This window comes from Gavia stellata, chromosome 13 (genome assembly GCF_030936135.1).
Source record: "Gavia stellata isolate bGavSte3 chromosome 13, bGavSte3.hap2, whole genome shotgun sequence".
NCBI classification, from domain to species: domain Eukaryota; kingdom Metazoa; phylum Chordata; class Aves; order Gaviiformes; family Gaviidae; genus Gavia; species Gavia stellata.
This window is the reverse complement of record NC_082606.1, coordinates 433,739-456,100: the sequence shown is the minus strand read 5'-3', so window position 1 is coordinate 456,100 and position 22,362 is coordinate 433,739. Positions and strand designations below refer to the sequence as shown.

The 22,362-nt window shown below is 53.1% G+C and overlaps 3 non-coding genes across 3 annotated transcripts; all 3 read left to right on the top strand.

Annotated features, from left to right (window-relative positions):
* The first annotated feature begins 650 nt into the window (after window positions 1-650).
* TRNAM-CAU (transfer RNA methionine (anticodon CAU)) lies at window positions 651-722 on the top strand. Its single transcript has one exon. It is a non-coding gene; the product is annotated as a tRNA-Met (tRNA).
* Window positions 723-2,155: 1,433 nt separating this feature from the next.
* Window positions 2,156-2,227, top strand: TRNAG-UCC (transfer RNA glycine (anticodon UCC)). The gene has a single exon. It is a non-coding gene; the product is annotated as a tRNA-Gly (tRNA).
* A 3,166-nt stretch (window positions 2,228-5,393) lies between these two features.
* On the top strand, window positions 5,394-5,465 carry TRNAQ-CUG (transfer RNA glutamine (anticodon CUG)). Its single transcript has one exon. It is a non-coding gene; the product is annotated as a tRNA-Gln (tRNA).
* The last annotated feature ends 16,897 nt before the right edge of the window (window positions 5,466-22,362 follow it).

Sequence of the window (22,362 nt, the reverse complement as noted above, 5' to 3'; positions counted from 1 at the left end):
GTTTAGAGCAATGAAGATTAACACCCCACTGACCAGACATCTGCACCACCTTCCTGGGAGAAGAACATACTGATTTTGTGAGCACTAGTAACTGATTAGCCCAACCCTTAACACAAGTAATCTGACTGGTTGACGCAACTGTATTGTAAACATATATAAAACGTGCTTCCCTCTACATCGGGGTCCTATTTACGCTGGTAATTCTCTGCTAAGCGTCCTTGTCTCCCACCCTTCTCGGCTGGCAAAGAACTGACTTTTATGCCAAGCACAGACCCGCAGGCCCCTGGGAGCTACATTTCTGGGCAGGGTTGCAGCCCTCATCAGCTCACTGGAGAGCAGCTCCTCTCCACCCTGCAAAGAAACAAGGCTGACCCCTCACTCCGGGGTTTCATTCAGCACCTGCAGAGCCAGCTCGGGTGGTCAAAGAGAAAGTCCCCATCCAGGGCTATGGGCAGGAGATGTGGGGAGAAGGGCAAAGCAAGGCCCTCATGCTACTCAACACAGGGTCAAAGAAGGTGAACTTTCCAGGGAGACAATGTTCTTGTCCCGCTGAGGGCACAGGATAGAGGAAGTGAAGGTGGCATGAGTGCTGGCAGTGCCAGGGAGCATCAGGCAGGGCTCTGGGAGGTCCCAGCTAAAGTGCTGGGGGGAGCAGAGTGGCGCAGCGGAAGCGTGCTGGGCCCATAACCCAGAGGTCGATGGATCGAAACCATCCTCTGCTAATTCCTTTTTCCCCTGCTCCTGACAGCTGCTGCCTCTCCCAGCAAGGTTGAACCTGCCCTGCCTTAGCTCTCTGGGCACCCTCGCACATGGCCCTCCTCTTCTCTCAGCCCCTTCTCTCTGCCACTGCCCCCCTTCTTTCTCCTATTGCTGCCTTAGCAGCCAGCACTCCCAAAGTGACCCTCAGCAAGGCAGACTGGTGGGTGTGGAGCAGCAGGCAGAGCTCTCCCCACAAGGCAGTGGGTGTCCTGGGGACACAGGTCTTTCTCCCTTCCCACCAGGGAGCTCAATCCAACTTGCCAGCCACAAGAGGGGACCTCCAGGAATCTGCGGGTGGGGAGGAGGACAAGGCTGGTGCTACTCTGGGAAACACTAATGCGATCAACTTGACCATCTGGGCTTTGTCTCCATCCTAGTCTGTTTGCTGCCTTGCCCACTTGTGGGTCCAGCCAGGAGCAGGGCTGAGCAGGTATTCCCAGTGGGCACTGTATTGGCTATACGTGGCTAGGTGTTGGTAGTGGGGGTAGAGGGGGTGCTGCTGGGTGGCCTCTGTGAGACGAGATAGAGGGGCTGCCCTGTGTGGGACCCAGACGGTTCCAGCTCCACAGTGGTCCCACCGCACAACACAGCTGAGCCAGCAGCAAAGTTTGTGTCCCCTCTGTGAAAACATATTCCAGAAAGGGCAAAAAACACCAGACAGAGAGGGGTGGAAGGAACACAAAAAGTGGGAAAGAGCAGAGGGAAGATGCATCCCGCTTGGGCAGGTAAAGGAGTCTAGTGTGAAGGAGTAAAGTTGAGCCTGGGACAGGGCAGAGGAAAGGCGGTGGTTTATGTTTGTCTTCTTGTTTCTTACAATGTGAATCTCTTTCAATTAGGAAAAATTTATTTTTTCCACAGGTCAAGCCAAACACTGCCCACAACAGTTTTTGCTAAGCCATGTCCTTGTGTTTATCTTGACCCATGAGTTTTCTCATCCTGTTTTCAGTGCGCTGAACCCCGCTGAATGTGGGGAAAGGAGTGGGCAGCTGGGTGGGTGTTTGGCTCTGCTTATACCACCACAGGAACATACACCAAAACACACGTACGCTTGCACAGTACATGCACAGCCGGCACACGTATGAACGCAGATGGGGAGCGGCACCATTACCAGCACCCACAGAAGCACCACCAGCACTCTCACAGGCATGAACAAGACAGACAGCCCTGTCCTTTTCTTTCCCTCTAGCTGCTTAGGGCTGGAGACCAGTGTTGGACACAGACCCCTTCCCTCCCACACGCACACCAGCAGTTCCCCCGAACCCTGGGCTGTACCATAGGTCTGTGCAGAGTCCATGCCTGCAGCTCAGTCCCGGTTTGTCCAGCATCCTGCTCCAAACCTGATACAGGCCAGCCAGTCTGTGAGGAGCAGGAGCAGGAGGCAGCAGTGCCCACAGGCGCGTTGGTGGTATAGTGGTGAGCATAGCTGCCTTCCAAGCAGTTGACCCGGGTTCGATTCCTGGCCAACGCAGAGAGAATTTTCTTCAGCCTGGCTCCACAAGTCCCTTGCCTCTGCTGCTCCAAAAACCCAGCTTCTGTCAGTAAGTTCAGCTCCCACAGGGCAGTCCAGCCACTCCCCTGGACTCCCCCTGCAGCTTTGCCTCATGGCCAGGGCTCTGGGCACCTCCCAGCCCAGCACACACAGCCCTGGCTTTTAGCAAGGCCCGCCTTGGCAAAAGCAGACTGAGGGGGCTGCTTTGGACCAGTCAGAGATTCTCAGGGAGTGCTGAAGCTCTGGAGCAGGTGCCCAGAGAACTTGGGGATTCTCCATGCCTGGGTATCACACTCAAGTTTCAATGGGGCTCAGGCACTGAGCCACTTGCTCTAGCTTTGGGGCTAGCCCTGCTTTGAGTAGGCATTTGGACTAGTGACCTCCTGAGATGCCTTTCAGTCTAGCTCCTTCCATGAAGCAACAAGGCCCAGCTGTGCCCTCCTTCCTCTGCACCATGGGCAGTAAGTGAGCCTCTTCCCCACAGGAACTGGAGCTCAGTTGTTGGTCAGCACTTGGTCTTGCATCTCCTGTCCTTTTGCCTTGACTCTCCAGCCCCTTTCCCACACACTGACTCCTTGAGACAGGCACAGCATTCCCCCAGGGGCTGGTGTGGCAGAGCCCTCCTTGCCCAGCCTTCCCAGCCCCAAGCAGGGAAGAAGGAAGCACCCTTGTTGCCCCAGGAGCCATCCACGAGGCAGCACTGCAGGCCAAGTGTTTGTCTTGCCATCTCCTGAGGCTCTGGAGGGAATGGAGGAAGTCATGGGAAAGGTAGACATGTGCCTGGAGCCCCTTGTCCAGATGTTGGCATGTGCAGAGCCATAATTTGCTGACGGTTCCTTTGCTTGCTCGCATGAAGGACTGCCTTGGCCTTGTGAGATGCTGCCCCTGTGCTGGGTACTGTGTGGTCTGAAGTGCGTGTAGGAGCTGCTGTCAGCTGTCAGCGGCCCTTGGAGGAGGCTGGCTGAGCTGGGCTGCCGCTGGCAGTCACTAAGGGAGGAGCAGCAGAGGTCGCATTAGCAGAAGCATTAGATGGAGCAGTCTAAGGTGCTCTATTCAGGTTGCAGTCTCCCTGGGAGGTGTGGGTTCAAGTCCCACTCCCGACAGTCTCCTCTCTCTTGGTGGCCTGCTTTTTGGCTTCTGTCTCTTGGCCTACTTCCCTCTCTTAAGCTGAGGCTCCTGGCTCCTCTGGGGGTTCTGCTCAGCCTGATGACCAGGTCTTGCTGCAGTCCCAGCTCCTCTAGAAGGAGCCACCGAAGAGGTCTTCCTGTGCACACAGGAAAAGTGGACATGCACAAGGTGTTATCAGAGCATGATGGGGCATGTTTTGATTGAGGGAGATACTGAAGGACACAGGTTTGTGTGAAGGTGGGTCTCCTGTTGCTGAGGCCTGTCCTCAGCCAGAAAAGACCTCGGGAGTGCACGACCCAGGAGTGACGTGGCGTCCTGTGTGGGTCAGCCTAGCCTGAGATGCAGCTCCCAGGTGCTGGAGAGCTTTGGGAGATCTCTGGCTGACCATTGAAGCTTGTAAGGGGGGCACAAAGTGTCCGCCCTGCAGCGTCCCCCAGGGAGGAGCAGCATTTGAGGCTACAGTGGAAGGAACATTTGCCATGACCTTGGGGAAGCAAACGGGCTGGGGACCACGGCAACCCCAGCAGGCAGTGCTGCCAGGAAGGAAACCAAGGACAAAATGCTCTGAGCAAAGAAGCTGCCTGCGCTGGCCCACATAACCCACTGGCCCAGAATCCTTTCTGCCTGAGTGCTGGGTGAGACTAGCAGAGCCCCAAGAACACCCTTGGAGGAACAATGTCTCAGCTCTAGAAGGGACATCCCTCCTTCTGCAGTGGCACAGCATCTGCATGGGAAAGGGCTGTCCCTTTCCCTGTGCTCCAGCCCCCAGAGGTGGGCGTCCCTCCAGCTCTTTGCAAGACCTTCAGAGATTGGTTCCTGCTCTTGCTGTTCCCAAACACTCCTCCCACCCTGCTCGTGCCTGTGGATCCCAGAGATTGAGGAGAAAAGCCATCAGCAATGCTGCTTCTCCGGGACATGCTTTCGGAGTTGTGAATCTGTAGAGATTTAACCCTTCTTCAGTGACTGGGTGTTTCTCATGCCCTCTCGGAATATAACCTGCTGTTTGGTGTCTTAGCCTTGGACATGACATCATGGCCTGTCCTGTGGGTTCAGAAGTACCGGCTGTCAGACCAGTGCTTCAGGCAGTCTAAAGGCACCAGGAGGTTGTGTCCTCAGTGTCCCGTGCTAAGTGTGAGATGCAGTAGGGTGTCCCTGCATGTGTTTCCTCCTGTCTGACTGCTGGGAGGAAGGGCCCTCCTCTCAACAGGAAGGAGGATAGCACTGTTGCAGCTTTTGCCTGCTGTGTGCATGGACCCTTCTTGAGCAGGCAGTGTGGTGGTCCAAGGGTATGAGGGAAAGCTCCATCAGGCTCACAGTGAAATGTACCTGAGTCTGGAGCAGCCTTGGGAGAGAAAACAGCGTTCTCACTGAGGGAGAGGCCACGCTGGGGCAGAAGGGGTCAGCGTGTGCTGGAAGAAAGGACCAGGGTTTGATGTCAGCCAGGACTATCTTAGCAGGGGAAGGCAGTCCAGCTTGTGAAACCCAGCGCAAGCTGCTTTGGGTCCTCCTGGCCAGCTCTTCCCTCTGTTGAACCTCATGCCCTGCCCTCTCTCTGGGTCATCTTGTTCGGCAAGGTCAGGAGCTCAGCTAGGACTACAAGGATATCTGGCTAATGGCTGCTTAGTATGAGCTACAAGGTGAGAAACAGGAGAGGCAATAACTTACCCAGGTAGAGTGACAGGCTGTCCAACACAGGGGTGAAGGGAGGCAGCAGCAGAGACCGCACATGCAAGCATCAAAGCAACGCTCAAGAGGTTCTGCTGGAAACTTCATAACCAGATCTAATCAGGAGAAAGCAAGATTCTCACAGCCTGGGTCTTGTAAGAGTGGGCATGGCAGGCCTGCACAAAGAGCTCTACCGCTCCCTTGAAAGGCCCTATGAGTGGAGACTTCCCTGAGGCCCTGGAAGAAGGCTGCGCTTGGTGATGGCCTGGGTGATGGAGACACTGCCAGCCTCAGTCGGGAGCATGTGGCTCAGCGAGGGTGGATGGAGGGAAAAGAGAGCAGGTGTGCAGGAGGTCCCATGGTGTAATGGTGAGCACTCTGGACTCTGAATCCAGCGATCTGAGTTCAAATCTCAGTGGGACCTCAAGCTTTTGGCTCCCTCAGGGCTTTCCTCAGCATGCTTACATATTAACAGCCTTGCTGTTGGGACAGCTGTTTAATGCACTCTAATCTTCCTTTCCTGTGCTCCCAGCCCTGGGACAGACATCAGTGCCCCTTCTCTTGCCCTGTGCCCACCAAACCTCTGCAGCTTTCCTGAGCACTTGCCCCTGCTCCCTCTCAGTTCCATTGTGCTTGATGGCTGCTCACAGCTGAGGGGATCCAGCAGATGATCAGCAAATCACACAACAGCTGAGGTGGAGATCATGCAGTCCAAGCCTGGCTCAAAAGAGGGTCAAGGAGGTTCTTCATAGCTTTGTCTGGTTGGATGTTGGACAACTCCAATGATGGAGGCTCTACAACCTCCCTGGGTAACTGTTTCGTGTTTTGACCACCCTCACAAGGTTACTGCGTGTGGCATTACTTGTATTTCCAACCCCATCCATTGCTACTTGCTCTCTCCATTTCTCTGAGGCTTTCCTGTCTTTCTCTTGCCTACTTGCTTATTTTTGATTGTCTGGTCTCAGTTTGGGGAGCTCCACCCACAGCTGGCACTGCACCATGCTTGGAGTTATACTTGCTGCTGTGGGAGAGAGCAGCAGGTGGGGAACTGTGGGAGGAGGAGAACAAAACACTACAAGTGTCCAGCTATGCTGCACAAAGACTTTAATGAGAAGGAGCAAATGCAGTGGCACAGAGGAGAGACCAAGAAGGATGTCTGCAGGGTTCAGGGAGGCACAGAGAATGGCCCGTTTCCCAAGCTCCACACCAAGTGCTTGCCTTTTCCCATTCTGCTCTGGCTGGTGGCAGGCCCAGCTGACCAAGGCCAGTCCCTAACTCCAGCACGCTCCCCCTTGTCAGCAGGTGTTTCATCAAAGCAGAAGAGCATGAGCCCTTTCTCAAGGAGCTCAGAGCAAAGCAGAGACAGAGGAGGGATGGTGAAGCCTGCTGTGTAGTGAGGAGCAGTGGGCCACAGGTCCCTCCTGCCAGGTGGGATGAGGACACCCAGCCCACCTGCAAGCCATGGCAATGGTCCTGCTGCTGCAGGGTCCCTGCATTCCTTCCAGCTCAAAACAGGATGTTTCACTGGCTTCAGCAGTTCAGATTGCAGCAGGGTGGAGGCAGACACAGCCCTGACCCCCCCAGACCAAGGGAGCCCCCAGAAGAGATGGGAACCCCACCGGCACTCAGGGAGCTCCCAACAGCAGCTGACAGAGAGGATCCCACAGCTGTGCTCTGAGGGAAAGAGGTGAGGATGGGGCCCGGCAGGGTCACCACCACTGGTGAGGCCTGGATGGCCACCGTGGAGTCAGCGCAGCGGGCAACACAGGGCTCACTGCAGCTGCTTGCAAGTGGGGTTGGGCCAGAGGCACCGCAGGGGCGTGGGAGACAGGGTCTGAAGCAAGACATCTCTTGGTGAGGGAGGCCAACCTGAAACACAGAGCAGAGAGGAAACACCAACCCCAATACCAGCCTGTCTTTCTGTTCCTCAGCTCTTTGTGAAGATGGCTTTGCTACGCTCCATCTCCATTTCTAGCTCCATGGCCAGAGAGGGCCTGCAGGTGATCTTGCTAACACGCACAACAAGCACGACATCTCGCCTTAATGCTAGATTTGAAGGCCTGGGACCAAAGATGAGCCTAAGTGGCTGCTGATTCCACCAGGATCTCCTCCTGCTGTCCTGGTGCATTAGCATGAAGATTGATAACGGGATCCCATCACAAATCGGATAGGTAATACAGGTGTCTCAGAAAACACCTCTCAAAAACACACACTGTGCCTACAGCTCCCACGACACTCATTGTGGACTCTGAGTTGCCCGGTACAGGAAGGCTGACCCGCTTACGGGATAGGACCGTGCACAGTGGTTTTAAAGCACCTGTGGAAAGACTGATCAGATCCCATCTCCAGAAAAAGCATTGCTGCTTCAAAGGTGGCACTGGATACACTTAGCCATTTGGGTAGAGACCATCTGCTGCAGGTGGAAATTCTACCAAGCAGATCTCCCTGCAGCTGAGCCCCGCTGATCCCCTTCTGCTTGACAGAACCCCCCTCTTCCCAGCTCTCCCCAGACACCTCCGCTAAAATGGCAACAGGTTACAGCCCTAGAACATTTCCATTGCAGGGCCAAGTTGACGCAGCCCAAGTATCAACCTGAGTCGCCACCGTGACAGCAGTTCAGCCCACAGGGAGAAATTGAGTGGACTTGGGCTTACCTCGTTCCTCGAGGAAAGCGATGGCAAGAGAGGAGGATGCAGAGCCTGGAGCAGCGCAGGCTTTTATGCTGTGTCCCAGAGCCCTGCGGGATCACAAACATTCCTTTCTCATGAAGCTTCTAAACACCTAGCAGTTGCCGCTTGCTGAGGCCTCGCTGGTGATTAAGCCCTTGCCTCTTTCATCTGAAATGTTTTGCTCCCGCTTATTGCCACCTAGAATCATAGAATGAATCATAGAATGGTTTGGATTAGGAGGGACCTTAAAGAGCCAACCCCTCTGCATGGGCAGGGATACCTTCCACTAGATCCAGTTGCTCAAAGCCCCATCCAACTTGGCCTTGAACACTTCTAGGGAGGGGGCATCCACAACTTCTCTGGACGTCCTGTCCTAGTGTCTCACCACCCTCACAGGAAAGTGTTTCTTCCTAATATCTGATCTAGATCTACCCTCCTTCAGTCTAAAACCATTACCCCTCGTCCTATAACTACACTCACTGATAAAAAGTCCCTCCCCATCTTTCCTGTAGGACCCCTTTAAGTACTGGAAGGCTGCTATAAGGTCTCCCGGGAGCCTCTCTTCTCTAGGCTAAACACCACCAACTTTCTCAGCCTATCCTCACAGAGGACGTGCCCAAGCCCCGTGATCATCTTCATGGCCCTCCTCTGGACTCGCTCCAACAGATCCATGTCCTTGTAATGCTGGCTTAGCAACTTCTTCTGCCAGTTCCCTCAGGACCCTCGGATGCATTTCCTCAGGTCCCATGGGCTTGTGCACTTTCAGGTACTTTACATGGTCTCGAAGCTGTTCTTCTCCTACGGCGGGTGGTACTTCATTCTCCCAGACCCTGCCTTTGGATTCTGTGAGTTGGGTGGCATGGCTAGAGCACGTGCCGGTGAAGACCGAGGCAAAGGAGCTGTTGAGTACCTCCGCCATCTTCATGTCGGTTGTAGCCCGGTCTCCTGTTTAGCTCATTGCAGGGGGTGAAGTTTCTTTCATTTTCCTTTGTTGTCCTATGCACCTGAAGAAACCCTTCTTGTTATTTGTCACGTCCCCAGCCAAGGTCAGCTCCAGCTGTGCCTTGGCTTTCCTGATGCCCTCCTTGCACTCCCGGGCCGTATCCCTCTAATCTCCCCAGGATGTGTATCCCTGCCCCACTGCCTATGCATTTTGGTTTTGTAGTTTTGTTTGGCTAAGAACTCTTGACTTCGCCAAGCTGGCAACCAGCCTCCGCTGCCTGACTTCTTGCATGTTGGGATCGAGAGCTTCTTACACTCCAAGAAAAATGTCTTTATCCCCCAGCCCTCATTTGCTCCTTTATCTCTGCGGGCAGTTTCCCAAGGGTTCCCACACAAAAGTTTGCCTTTCTGAGGTTTAGGGTCTTGACTCTACTTTTTATCCGTCCTGTACCCCTCAAGATTGAGAATTCCACCAGGGCATGATCACTGCTGCCCAGGCTATCTCCAAATGACCTCTCCCATAAGTTCTTCCACACTAGTAAAGGACAGGTCCAGCAGTATTTCTCCTCTGGTCGGCCTCTCCCTCATCTGTACCTGGAAGGTGTCCTCAGGGCACTCCAGTAGTTTCCTGGACTGCTTGCAGCTCGCTGTGCCGCTTTTCCAGCAGATGTCTGAGTGGTTGAGATCCCCTATCAGGATCAGGGCCTGTGAGCGTGATGCTTCCTAACATGAAAACGATTCATCCGTATCCCAGCTTCATAAGGCCAATTAACTGAGAGGTCTCAGGCTATTGTGCAGGGAGATTTTAAGTGGGTTTGCATCACACGGATTGCCTTTGTCACATTGCCCTCTTCATGGTGAGCATGGCCACCAGTCATGGTGAAATTGAGCCACGAAGGACAACTCAAGTCAGCTCCCAAGTGCTTTCAGTGTAGGCACTCAAGCTAACCCAAAGAGACATTTCTCCCCATGGGTCATCGTAGACACACAGGAAACCGGGGCTAAGTCCAGGCAGAAGGTCAAGACTGCACAATCCCATACGGGAGAAGAGACGCACATCTCTAAGTTTGTGGCAGAGCTCAATGGCAAGGAAAGATTGTTGCGGGCTGGAGGGTAGCCCCCTTGCGGGCAGGAGTGATGGCCACGAGGACTTGCTTGCACTCAACAGGCCCTACCACAGCCTGGTTTTGTGATCAAAGAGATGCCCGCGTCCTTCCCTGAAAGAGACCCACACCCAAATTGACCTGTTTTGCTCAGCAAGTTCATCCCAGAGGCCAGAGGCCTGGATGTCCAGTCCTTGAGGAGAGGCGCAGGGCAGGGAGCCAAAAGCTCACAGCCTTTTTTCCTGAGTCAATGATGGGGTGGCCCATTCCACGTCTCTCAAACTACAAAGGGACAGTGGATCAACCTCCCAGAGCTCCTGGGAGTCATTGTGATGTGGAAGAGTTGGGAAAAACCCTGAACTCCAGGCAAACATGAGTCACCCTGCTGTGGACTTCAGTGGAAAAGGGTGCCCCAGCCTCAGGCGTGCCAGGCATACCAGAGCTCATAGCCGCAAAGTGCCGCTTTCCTCAAGGGCATTTCCACACATTTTAGCACTGTTCCTGAAACAACTCCTGCTTCTGTGCATTCTCATGTTGCTGCTGCCTCCCAGGGCATTGCCTTTTGGTGGCTGCTCAATGGCTCATGCGACTCAGTGCACCCCAGAAAAATGAAGTTTTGAAGTGACCTCTGGAGGTCCCCTGCTTTGATCCCCTGCTCTGAGGAGAGCAAACTTCCCCAGTACCTCAGCAGACTCAGCAGGTACCTCCCCGGTCCTTGTCCTGTTGACATCTAAATACCGACACTATCAGAGAGGTCACTGTCTCTCAGGCAGCTCTTCCAGGGCTGCACCACATCCATTGTCACTTCTTTTCCTAAAAATACAGCTGGCGGTAGCCTTGATGCAACTTCTGAGTGTTGCTGCTTGCCTTTTTCAAATGCACCTCTGAGGAGAGTCTGGCTCCTTCCTTTCCATAACCTCCTGTAGCTGGTGGGAGACATCAGCTCCACTGTTACAAATCTGTAATGTAAAAACTCATCTACACAATGTATGTAGGTGAGCAGGCACTTCTTTATTGCAGCGCTGGACGCACAGGGGATCGCTCCACCTAGTGTGTGTGCATAGCTTCTCCGCTACCAAAGTTATATACAATCAAAGTATACATATTCATCATATTTTCCAAGAAACAATTAACATATTCATATGATTTCCGAGAACTCATTAATATATGTAAATGCTCATGACGCATGCGCCTTCAGGTACACAGGTGGACGTCTAAGGTCCTCTGGTGGTCGTCCATAGTCTTCCTCATGGTGTCCTTTAGTTGAACCCAGTCTTTGCGCATGCTCAGGTTGGTTGCAAAATCCTATTCTTGGAATCTTCTTAAGTTTTCCCGGTTTACTGACCAGGCCTACAACTTATCATTCTCTTGACAAGCAAATTCTACCTCTTCACAATGCTACATTGTTCATAGCTAGTTTATGATTAAATCAGGGATAGCTCATACCTAGTTACCCTTACACAGAAAATATATATATATATAAAATCTTAATCTTTTAATAATCACTTTTCTAGCTTATAAGTTTCTGTTAATTTCCATGCCTATGAATAATCAGTGTTTATTTCTATTAATATCTATCGATTGGCATTCTTGATACTCATATCAAGATGGGAGGGTAAAGGGGATTTTTCAAGCAGCATCACTGGTGCATATCAGGTCACACTGTTACAAGACTCAAACAAAACTTTTCTATTCAATTCTTCATCGTTCCATCTCGTTACTGTTAGTTCCTCAGTATGGAACGGTGACTCCCTGGTGAGGTTCCTATGGTTATTGTTTCTAACTTAACAATCCTATCTTATTTATCTATTAATTATATTTAACCTTTTCTATATAATCATATTTTGATTTAAAAAAAATCAGAATATTTACAACACCACCTCCTCCCCCGCTTTCTCATCTCTACCAGGCTCCACAAAACTAGTGCCCTCAGTCTCAACCCATAAGTCATGTGCTCCAGCCCTTTCATTCTGCCTGGTCCTCTGCCAGTACCTCTCTCCATGAGAGATCATCACAGCCTCTCTTGTCCCTGGCAACCCAAAATGGGGCACGCCAATGCAGATGTTGCCTCGGCAATGCCAAGGGAAGGGAATGATCCCTCCCCTCTGATTGTATCAAACAGCTTGAGTTGGGAAGGACTATTCGAGATGACCCGCTCCAACCATGTACCCACCAAACAGGTACGCTTTCACCTGAGCAGGGGCTTGAGGCCTGGTCCCCACCCTACCAGCCAGGGGCTTTCACAGCTGAGCCCCCCAGGCCCACAGGTGGTCCACCAGGAGATGACAGTGAGGGTGCCAGCACCGATGAGAAGGTCCCAGTTTCTTAAAAGCGGACATTGGACTATACGTATGAAAGCTGACTTATAACTATGTTTTCTATGCCTGCGTCATTCTTGGTGGCTGTTGCTTTTTTAAATAAAACCCTTTGATTCGTATAAACCCCATGCAAATCATAATCAGAGCCTGAGACCTAATGTTCTCTTTGTGTGGGTTTTTTGGTGGGTGGAGGTTATCCATAGGAGACAGACCGTTGTGCGAAGGTTTCCGGCTCATTCGACAATCTCAGGTCACTGTCCTGGGGCAGGGACTGTGTGTAGTAAAGGGCCTTGTCAGCCATGCCTTTATTCTTGGCTTCCTTGTTAACGGGATTGAATTAAAGTTTTCCTGTGGTCCGTAAAATGACTCCTCAAGGTTGCCCAGTCCTCTATCTCATTCTCAGCTTGGTTGTTTTGTCTCGCTTTTAAAGCCCACCTGGTTCTAGGTGTCATGAAAGACGCCTCAAGCCAGCTCTTGACTGCTTTCAGTCCAAGGATGACACTGAGAGACATGTCTCTCTGTGGATCACTGTAGGCACACAGGAGACAGTGAGATAAGAGACTCACGTCTCCAGAGATGTGCCACAGCTCAATGGCAAGGAAGGACCATTGTGGGCTGGAGGAAAACCCCTTGTGGGCAGGAGTGAGGGCCAGGAGGACATTGCTTACACTCATCAGGCTCTACCACAGCCTGTGTTTTTCGCCCACGAGCCGAGGGAATGGAGGAATCCATAAAAAGGAAGAATAGACCAGAGGGTCAGGCAGGTCTCTTTCAAGTGACTTCTCCGTGGGATTTCCATTGCCATGTCTCTTGAAGACTTGACCAGGCGCTCTCGCTTCTTCCAACCAGGGCTCTGGGCTCAGCTTGGGAGGTGAAGAGCCTGTTGGAAACAAGCAAATCAACACATAGGATGGTGATCAAAGAGAGGCCCATGTCCTTCCATGAAAGAGACCCACACCCAAATTGACCTGTTTTGCTCAGCAAGGTCATCCCTGAGGCCAGAGTCCTGGATGGCCTGACTTTGAGGAGAGGCTCAGGGCAGGGAGCCAAAAGCTCACAGCCTTTTTTCCTGAGTCAATGATGGGGTGGCCCATTCCACATCTTGTGGGAAGGCAGGATGCGGGCCCCTGGGGTGGTCCTGTGCAGCTGATGGATCAGAGCTTGTTCTGAGAGAGAGACAAAGACGGGCTTGTGGAAAATTATAAACGAAGCAATAAATAAGGGCTACGTGGCAAGGACTGGGCGTCCTTGAGAAATGAGGATGTAGATAACAAGAAGTTATGATCAAAGTAGAAGGGAGTTATACAGCTGCTCAAACTGCAAGTAGAAGAACATAAACAAAAGTAACTGTTAGGCTCAAACTGCAAGTAGAAGAACATAAACAAAAGTAACTGTTAGGCTCAGCCCATTAGGATCTAACAAGTAGGTGCGTATTAGGTCTAACTGTATAAATATGTGTTGCTTGAATAATAAAGACCAACTATGCTTTATCACTCATATTGAGTCGGACGCATCTGTTCCTTCAGCCGCGAACCATCGGTCAACTCCTGGCATCGGGAAACTCCTGACATCTTCGGGAAACCCCCGACAACATCTCTCAAACTACAAAGGGACAGTGGATCAACCTCCCAGAGCTCCTGGGAGTCATTGTGACGTGGAAGAGTTGGGAAAAACCCTGAACTCCAGGCAAACATGAGTCACCCTGCTGTGGCCTTCAGTGTGCATGGTGGCCCAGCCTCAGGCATGCCAGTGATAACAGAGCTCATAGCCTGTTCCTCCCAAAGTGCTGCTTTCCTCAACGGTATTTCCACACATTTTAGCAGCATTCCTGGTGCTTCTATGGAATTGCATGCTGCTGCTGCCTTCCAAGGCATTCGCTTTTGGTCCCTGCTTAAGTGCTCAAGTAACTCAATGCACCCCAGAATAATGAGGGTCTCTGGAGGTCTTTGGGGCCAATCTCTTGCTCCGAGTAACGTGGTTGGTAGTGAGTACTCAAGTACTCAAGTCCTGTTGTACGTTAACATTTGAAGGATGTAGGAACTTCATGTAAAACCACATTCAGGGTGCCCCAAATTTGCAGGGACACCTCGTGCGCATGAATATGTATTTACTCTTGTAATTCCATACTTTGCATGCCAGCTTCTCTCCTCGGTCAGCACAGGCCAGCTGCGAATTTTTCTGACACAGGCCTCTGCTCATTACCTGTTCCTTGCCTAAAATCCCCCTGGTGCAGCTACTGCTTCTGGTGTGTGACGATTGCTTTGGTGAATCCCCATGCCAGCTGGCCCAGAGTGGGTCATATCCCTGTTCCCCACGGCAAATCCCCCAGCAGCAATCTGTCACCTCCACATCTCTGATCGCTCTGATCGCAGGGAGCTGCCATTTGATTAAACACCCTACCCAAGATGGTTTCATACTGCTCTGTGATTGCCTGACAGCCATTTCTTGACCCCGTCATACCCATCTGCTCTCAGGCAGACCTGGGATTGGCTGTCAGGACCAGCCAACCCTACCCGTGTACCCAGAAACACGTCAGGCAAGGAAGCCCCCACTCACTGACTACAGGGAAGAGGCGACTTTTGACAGCGGCATTCCCCATGGGTTCTCACATTGCTTTGTGACTGCCTGACGGCCATTTTTGACACTGTCACGCCCGCATGTTCTCAGATCTCCCTCTGATGGGCTGTCCACTTCCTTTGGACCAAGAAGTGTTTGGATACAAAAAGATAGACCATGCAGTGGTATCCACTATGGAATGAAGACGAGCACCTAGCGCAAGCGATATTCCTGTGGACGGCCCATCACCTGCCGAGGCAGATTTGACCTCTCAGTCAACATCCAAGCCATGTTCTGACTTCTGAACCATCAGGTGCTCAGGTAGCTCTGCCTGCTGCTCCACACCCACCAGTCTGCCTTGCTGAGGGGCACTTTGGGAGTGCTGGCTGCTAAGAGAGCAATAGGAGAAAGAAGGGGGCAGTGGTAGAGAGAAGAGGAGGGCCATGGTTGTGGGTGCCCAGAGAGCTAGAGCAGGGCAGGTTCAACCTTGCTGGGAGAGGCAGCAGCTGTCAGGAGCAGGGGAAAAAGGAATTAGCAGAGGATGGTTTTGATCCATTGACCTCTGGGTTATGGGCTCAGCACGCTTCCGCTGCGCCCCCCTGCTCCCCCCAGCACTTTAGCTAGGACCTCCCAGAGCCCTGCCTGATACTCCCTGGCAGTGCCAGCACCAGCACCTGTGCTCACGCCTCTTTCTCTTCCTCTTACCTGCGCCCATGACCAGACAGGAAAAATGTCTCCCTGGAAAGCTCAGTGGCAGTGGGCCTGGGCTGGGTAGCACAAGCGCCTTGCTCTGCCCTTCTCCCCACATCTCCTGCCCGTAGCCTTGGATGGGGACTTTGAGCACTCGAGCTGGCTCTGCAGGCACCGAAGGAAACCCTGGAGCAAGGGGGCAGCCTTATTTCTTTGCAGGGTGGGGAGCTGCTCTCCAGTAAGCTAATGAGGGCTGCAACCCTGCCTGGAAATCCAGCTCCCAGAGGGCTGTGGGACTGTGCCCAGATGCAAGGACCTTGCCCTGCCTCTGCTGAGCTCGCCCAACAGCTCCTGGCTTGTCCTCCCTCCTGGCGCAGCCCTGCCCTTGCTGCTCCCTTACAGTCAAGGGCTGCTCTTGCCACCACACAGCCTGCCAGAGAGCAAGAGAAACCCTTCATCTTGGTGCCTGGTATGGTTCCTGTCCTGCCCAAGGTTCCTGTCCTGCCCAACACTGCTGGGCGTGGAGGTGGCTCCCAATCCTCCCAGCACAAGGCCAGCCCAGCCAGACTGGGTGCTCACCACCTTAGATGCTGCCAGATGTCCCAACATGGCTCTGGGCAGCCTGAGCTGGTAGATTCTGTGCATGAGGGAGAAGGTGGCCATGCTGAGGCCACCGTATTTGTGAATGTGCCTGCTGGTTCCCTCTTCCATCCCCAGGCCAGAGCATGCAGCAACCAGACCGAGGAGACAAAAGCAAAAGCAGGATGGAGAGGGTTGGGATGTGGATGCAAATGTAAGCATGGAGAGGGCGGCTGCAATGGATTTCTAGTCCATCAGCTCCACCACACTAACACCACTGCCTGCTCCAGCCCTCTCTGCCCTGCTGATCACATGCCCTCTGCAATTACACCAAGACTCTCTGGGAGCTTCAGGGCCGTGCTCCACTGGGAGGTGCACTGGGAGCTCCACTGGGAGCTCCAGCTGGGACCTGCACTGAGCATGACAGGCAGCTGGTGCCAGGCTTCCAGAGGCCTTGACAGGCATGACCCCACAGGCTACAGAAGCAGCTCCTAACGCCTTGTCCTCAGCTGGCCATCTGGGATATCCTGCCATGTGCGGGTGGTGGATTCACTCTGCAGTTGGTGTCTTGGCTGCTTTCAGGGAAGAAGGGAAGGCAGCTGTGTGGAGGAAAGCAGGGATGGTGGTAGCTGTGGTCTATTAGACCCCGTTGTTCTTCTCAAATTTGTCTGAGGAGGACTCTGCAAAACAGATAATTTCCATCACTAGATGAAAGCAGCTCCAATTCCCTTTTGGCTCTGGAGCAGGAATATTTGGAAAATGACGTTGAGGAATTGGTGTGAGGAGGTGGTACATGTGGCAGCGCCTGCCTGCATGCAGAGCAAGGGTGGGAGGTGGTTGCAGTGAAGAGGGTGAGCACTAGGAGTGGCTTGAGGAAGTGTGTGTGTGTGGGGAGCTGGAAGGAGGAGGCCATCCAGTCTGTGAGGAGCAGAAGCAGGAGGCACTAGTGCCCCCAGGTGTGTTGGTGGTGTAGTGGTGAGCATAGCTGCCTTCCAAGCAGTTGACCTGGCTTCGATTCCTGGCCAACGCAGGGAAAATTTTCTTCAGCCTGGCTCCATGGTGCCTTGACAGCTTCTCCTGCTCAGGACCCACCCAGCTTTCTCTGGGAGTTTCAAGCTGCTCCCCTCACCTCCCTGCAGCCTTGAGACCAACTGAGACCAGTGCTTTCTGCCTGCTGGGAGGGCTGCAGGCTGGGCTTCTGACTGTGGCGCTGGTAGAGGAGCCAGGAAAGAGGGATTTCTGGCCTGGCCCAGAGCTAGTCCTGCTGCTGCTGCTGGTTGCACCTGGCAAGGAAAGCATGCGGCCGTGGCCAGGTACAACATATACAAGACCAATAATGCCTAGCTGGTTGTCAAGGGACACACTGTGCTTCATGAAGGCAGGTATACCATTTTGGGGCTGTGGATGAAGGAGGCCTGTTCTGTATGTAATGTCTCAAAGTCACATGGGAGTGAATTTGCTCTCCATCCTCCTCCATCTTTTCAATCTCTCCAGTGCTGCCTGGTCAAACACGGGGCTGGTCCCCATGGGGTGCCCTCCGCAACCCAGCTGAGCCCACGTGTCCGATTTTTCCTGCCACCTCATTGATCCTCACCACAAACCACATATTGTGCATCACTTCCCTTCCTGGCACAATCATCACTCTCAGGAGATGCCACATTGCCTTGTCTCCTGGTGCTTTCCTTTACACCCTGTACCACCATCCTCTCCCCATCCCACCCGTCCACAGCAGTACAGCAACCAGCTGTAGGCATGTTTGCCTGCAAACGATCAAAGTGGCCCAGTCTTCTCCCCCTCAGCGGACAACAGGCAGCCTGGGGGGTGACAAGCCCATGGAAGAGTGTTGCCATTTCAGCCCAGTTCATAAGCCCACTTCTGTCCTCTGCCAGGGGGTACTCAGGACAGGCAGTGAAAAGTCACTGCTTTCTCACCATACATGCAAAGCCCCCTGGGTACACTGCCAGAAGAAATGAGGTCAGCTCCCAAGTGCTTTCAGTGGCGGGGCTCAACATTGACCCCGAGAGATATCACAGGGCCATGATGACCAGATTACAGACTCATGCTCCATTTCTCTGAGGCTTTTTAGCCTTTCTCTTGCCTGCTTCCTTATTTTTGATCGTCTGGTCGCAGTTCAGCGAGCTTCATCCAGAAATGGTGGTAAGCTCAGCACAAAAGCCAATACTCTTCCTTGCAGATCAAGAGGCTAACTGAGGGAGGAGGAGAACAAACCACCACAAGTCTCCAGCTATGCTGCACAAAGTCTTTAATGAGAAGGAGCAAATGCAGTGGCACAGAAGAGACACCAAGAAGCACGTCTGCAGGGTTCGGGGAGGCACAGAGAATGGCCCATTTCCCAAGGACAAGCTCCACACCAAGCGCTTGCCTTTTCCCATTCTGCTCTACCTGGTGGCAGGCCCAGCCAACCAAGGCCAGTCCCTAACTCCAGCACCCTCCCCCTTGTCAGCAGGAGTTTCATCAAAGCAGAAGAGCACGAGCCCTTTCTCGAGGAACTCAAAGCATAGCCAGAGGAGGAATGGCGAGGCCTGCTATGCAGCGAGGAGCAGTGGGCACAGGTCCCTCCTGCCAGGTGGGATGAGGACACCCAGCCCATCTACCAGCCATAGCCACTCTCCTGCTGCTACAGGATCCCTGTGTTTCTTCCTGCTGCAAAGGGGATGATCCTCAGGCTTCAGCAGTTCAGATTGCAGTGGGGTGGAGGCAGACACAGCCCTGCCCCCCCCAGAGCAAGGGAGCCCCCAGAAGAGATGGGAACCCCACCGGCACTCAGGGAGCTCCCAACAGCAGCTGACAGAGAGGATCCCACGGCTGTGCTCTGAGGGAAAGAGGTGAGGATGGGGCCTGGCAGGGTCACCACCACCGGGGAGGCCTCAATGGCCACCGTGGAGTCAGCGCAGCGGGCGACACAGGGCTCACTGCAGCTGCTTGCAAGTGGGGTTGGGCCAGAGGCGCCGCAGGGGCGTTGGAGACAGGGTCTGAAGCAAGACATCTCTCGGTGAGGGAGGCAAACCTGAAACATGGAGCAGAGAGGAAACACCAACCCCAACATTAGCCTGTCTTTCTTTTCTCTCGGCTCTTTCTGAAGATCCACTTTGCTGCCCTCCATCTCCATTTGTAGCTCCATGGCCATAAAGGGCCTGCAGCTGATCTTGCTAACATGCACAATAGGTGTGACACTGTGTAAAAACACAGGCCTCTTCATGGCCTCCAAATTGCACGACACAGGAATGCTGACCCACTTTTAAAATAGGACCTAGCACAGTGTGTGTAAAGCACCTGTGGGAAGATCGATCATATGCCATCTCCAAAAGAAATATTGCTGCACTGAAGAAGGCACTGGATACACTTGTCCATTTAGGAGAGACCATCTACTGCAGGTGTAAATTCTGGTGGGAAGGCCTCCCTGCAGCTGAGTCCCATTGGTCCCTTCCTGCTTGACAGAACCCCCTCTTCCCAGCCCACAGAGAGAGATGGATCAGACTCAGGCTTACCTCGTTCCTCAAGCAAAGAGAGGCAAGAGAGGAGGATGCAGAGCCTTGAGCAGTGCAGGCTTTTATGCTGTGTCCCTGTGCCCCGTAGGGTGCAAAACATTCCTTTCTCATGAAGCATTTAAACACCTAGCAGTTGCCGCTTGCTGAGCCTCTCTGGTGACTAAGCCCTTGCCTCTTTCAACTTAAATATTTTGCTCCCACTTCATACCACCAAACATCGATACGCAACTTAGGTCCCTGCAACCTGAGTACCTGACTGGACAGAAACCAGAATATGGCTTGGATGTTGACTGTGAGGTCACGACTGGCTGCACAGGCAATAAACCATCTGCAGGAACATGGCTTGTGCTAGGTGCTTGTGTTCCTGATAAGCAGCAGCATGCACAGTTTGGGCTATGTGCTTGTGAGTTCCCTTCTACCTCATTCCCTGCTGGGCCAGCAGCAGGCGCGTGGTTTGGATTTTGATTTTAAGGTCTCTTCTCTCTTTGCAGCTGATGGGCCAGAGTAGGCTCACGGAAATGCAACGTGCTTCTGAGGTCACTTGTGCCTGAATCCCTGGTAGGACAGAAGGAGGCACGTGGCTTGGATGCTGATTGCAAGCTCACTGGTACCTGAGTAGCAGATGGGCCAATGAGATGAAAATTCCAAGCAAGTGAGGGAACTGCAGTCTCCCAACAGCTACAGGAGGTTGTGGTAAGGATGGAGCCAGATTCTCCGGAGCGGTGCTCTGTGAAAGCGCAAGATCAACACTAACAAGCTGTGACAAGGGAAATGCCAGGTGTCTTTGTGGGACAAGAAGTGATAGGGGACATGGTGCAGCCCTGGAAGAGCTGCCCAAGAGACAGTGACCCCTCTGACAGTGGCAGTGTTCAGAAGTCAACAGCACAAGTCCTAGAGCTTCCTGAGGTAACTGGGAAGTTTGGTCTGCTCAGAGCAGAACATTGGCCCAGAGGACCTCCAGAGGTCCCTTCTAACCTTCATTATTCTGGGGTGCGTTGAGTCATTCGAGCCCTTAAGCACTGACCAAAAGCCAATGCATAGAAGCACCAGTTGTTTCAGGAGGCTATGAGCTTTTGTATCCCTGCCACTCCTGAGGCCAGGAAACCATGTACACTCAAGTCCACAGCAGGGTGACTCATGTTTGCCTGGAGTTCAGGGTTTTTCCTAACTCTTCCACATGACGATGATGCCCAGGTACCCTAGGAGCCTGATCCAATGTCCCTTTGTAGTTTGAAAGGCATGGAATGGGCCACCCCATTCCAACTCTGACCCAGGAAAAAGAGCCGTGAGCTTTTGGATCCCTGCCCTGAGCCTGTCCTCAAAAGCAGGCCATCCAGGCATCTGGCCTCTAGGGTGGACTCGCTAAGTAAAACTGGTCTATTTGGTTGTGGGTCTCCTTCAGGGAAGGTCACAGGCATCTCTTTGATCACAAAACCAGGCTGTGGTAGAGCACGGTCCTCGTGGCCATCATTCCTGCCCACAGGGTCTTCCCTCCAGCCCACAACAGTCTTTCCTTACCATTGGGCTTTGCCACATCCCTGGAGAAATGAGTCTCCTCTACCATCGTCTCCTGCGTCCCTACAATGGTTTACAGGCAATTCTCCTGTATGGGGTTGTGCCGTTTAACGTTCTGCCTAATCTTACCCACAGTCTCCTGTGTGTCTATGATGACCCATGGGGATAAATGTTCCACAGGCTTAGCCTGAGTATCTGCGCTGAAATCACTTGAGAGTTGATATGATGTGCTCCTCATAGCTGAATTTGATCATGACCATGCCACGCTCACCATGAAGAGGGCAATGTGACAAAGGCAGTCTATATGACACAAACACAGTTGAAATCTTCCCCCATACCAGCCTGAGACCTCCGAGTTAATTGGATTAAGAATTTGGGACACAGACGGATTGTTTCAAAGTTTCATTTCAGATGAAAGTGGCAAGGGCTTAATAACCACTGAAGCCTGTTCAAGCAGAAAGTACTATGTGTTTAGAAGCTTCATGAGCAAGGAATGTTTGTGGCCCTCCAGGCCTCTGGAACACAGCATAAAAGCCTGCACTGCTCCAGGCTCTGCATCCTCCTCTCTTGCCTCCCTTTCTTCAAGGAACGAGGTAAGGTGAGTCCCATCCATCTCTCTCTGTGGGCTGAACTACTGTCATGGTGGCTACTCAGGTTGATACTTGGGCTGCCTCAGCTTGGCCCTGCAATGGAAATATTCTAGGGCTGGGATCTCTTTCCCTTTTGATAGGGGTGGCTGGGAAGAGCTGGGAAGAGGAGGGCTCTTTCAAGAATATAGTGATCAATGGGACTCAGATGCAAGGAGGTCTGCCCATCTCGCTGCTCTGTGTTTCAGGTTTGCCTTCCTCACCGAGAGATGTCTTGCTTCAGACCCTGTCTCCCACGCCCCTGCGGTGCCTCTGGCCCAACCCCACTTGCAAGCAGCTGCAGTGAGCCCTGTGTCGCCCGCTGCGCTGACTCCACGGTGGCCATCCAGGCCTCCCCGGTGGTGGTGACCCTGCCAGGCCCCATCCTCACCTCTTTCCCTCAGAGCACAGCCGTGGGATCCTCTCTGTCAGCTGCTGTTGGGAGCTCCCTGAGTGCCGGTGGGGTTCCCATCTCTTCTGGGGGCTCCCTTGGTCTGGAGGGGTCAGGGCTGTGTCTGCCTCCACCCCGCTGCAATCTGAACTGCTGAAGCCTGAGGATCATCCCCTTTGCAGCAGGAAGAAACACAGGGATCCTGTAGCAGCAGGAGAATGGCTATGGCTGGCAGATGGGCTGGGTGTCCTCATCCCACCTGGCAGGAGGGACCTGTGCCCACTGCTCCTCGCTGCATAGCAGACCTCGCCATTCCTCCTCTGGCTATGCTTTCAGTTCCTCGAGAAAGGGCTCGTGCTCTTCTGCTTTGATGAAACTCCTGCTGACAAGGGGGAGGGTGCTGGAGTTAGGGACTGGCCTTGG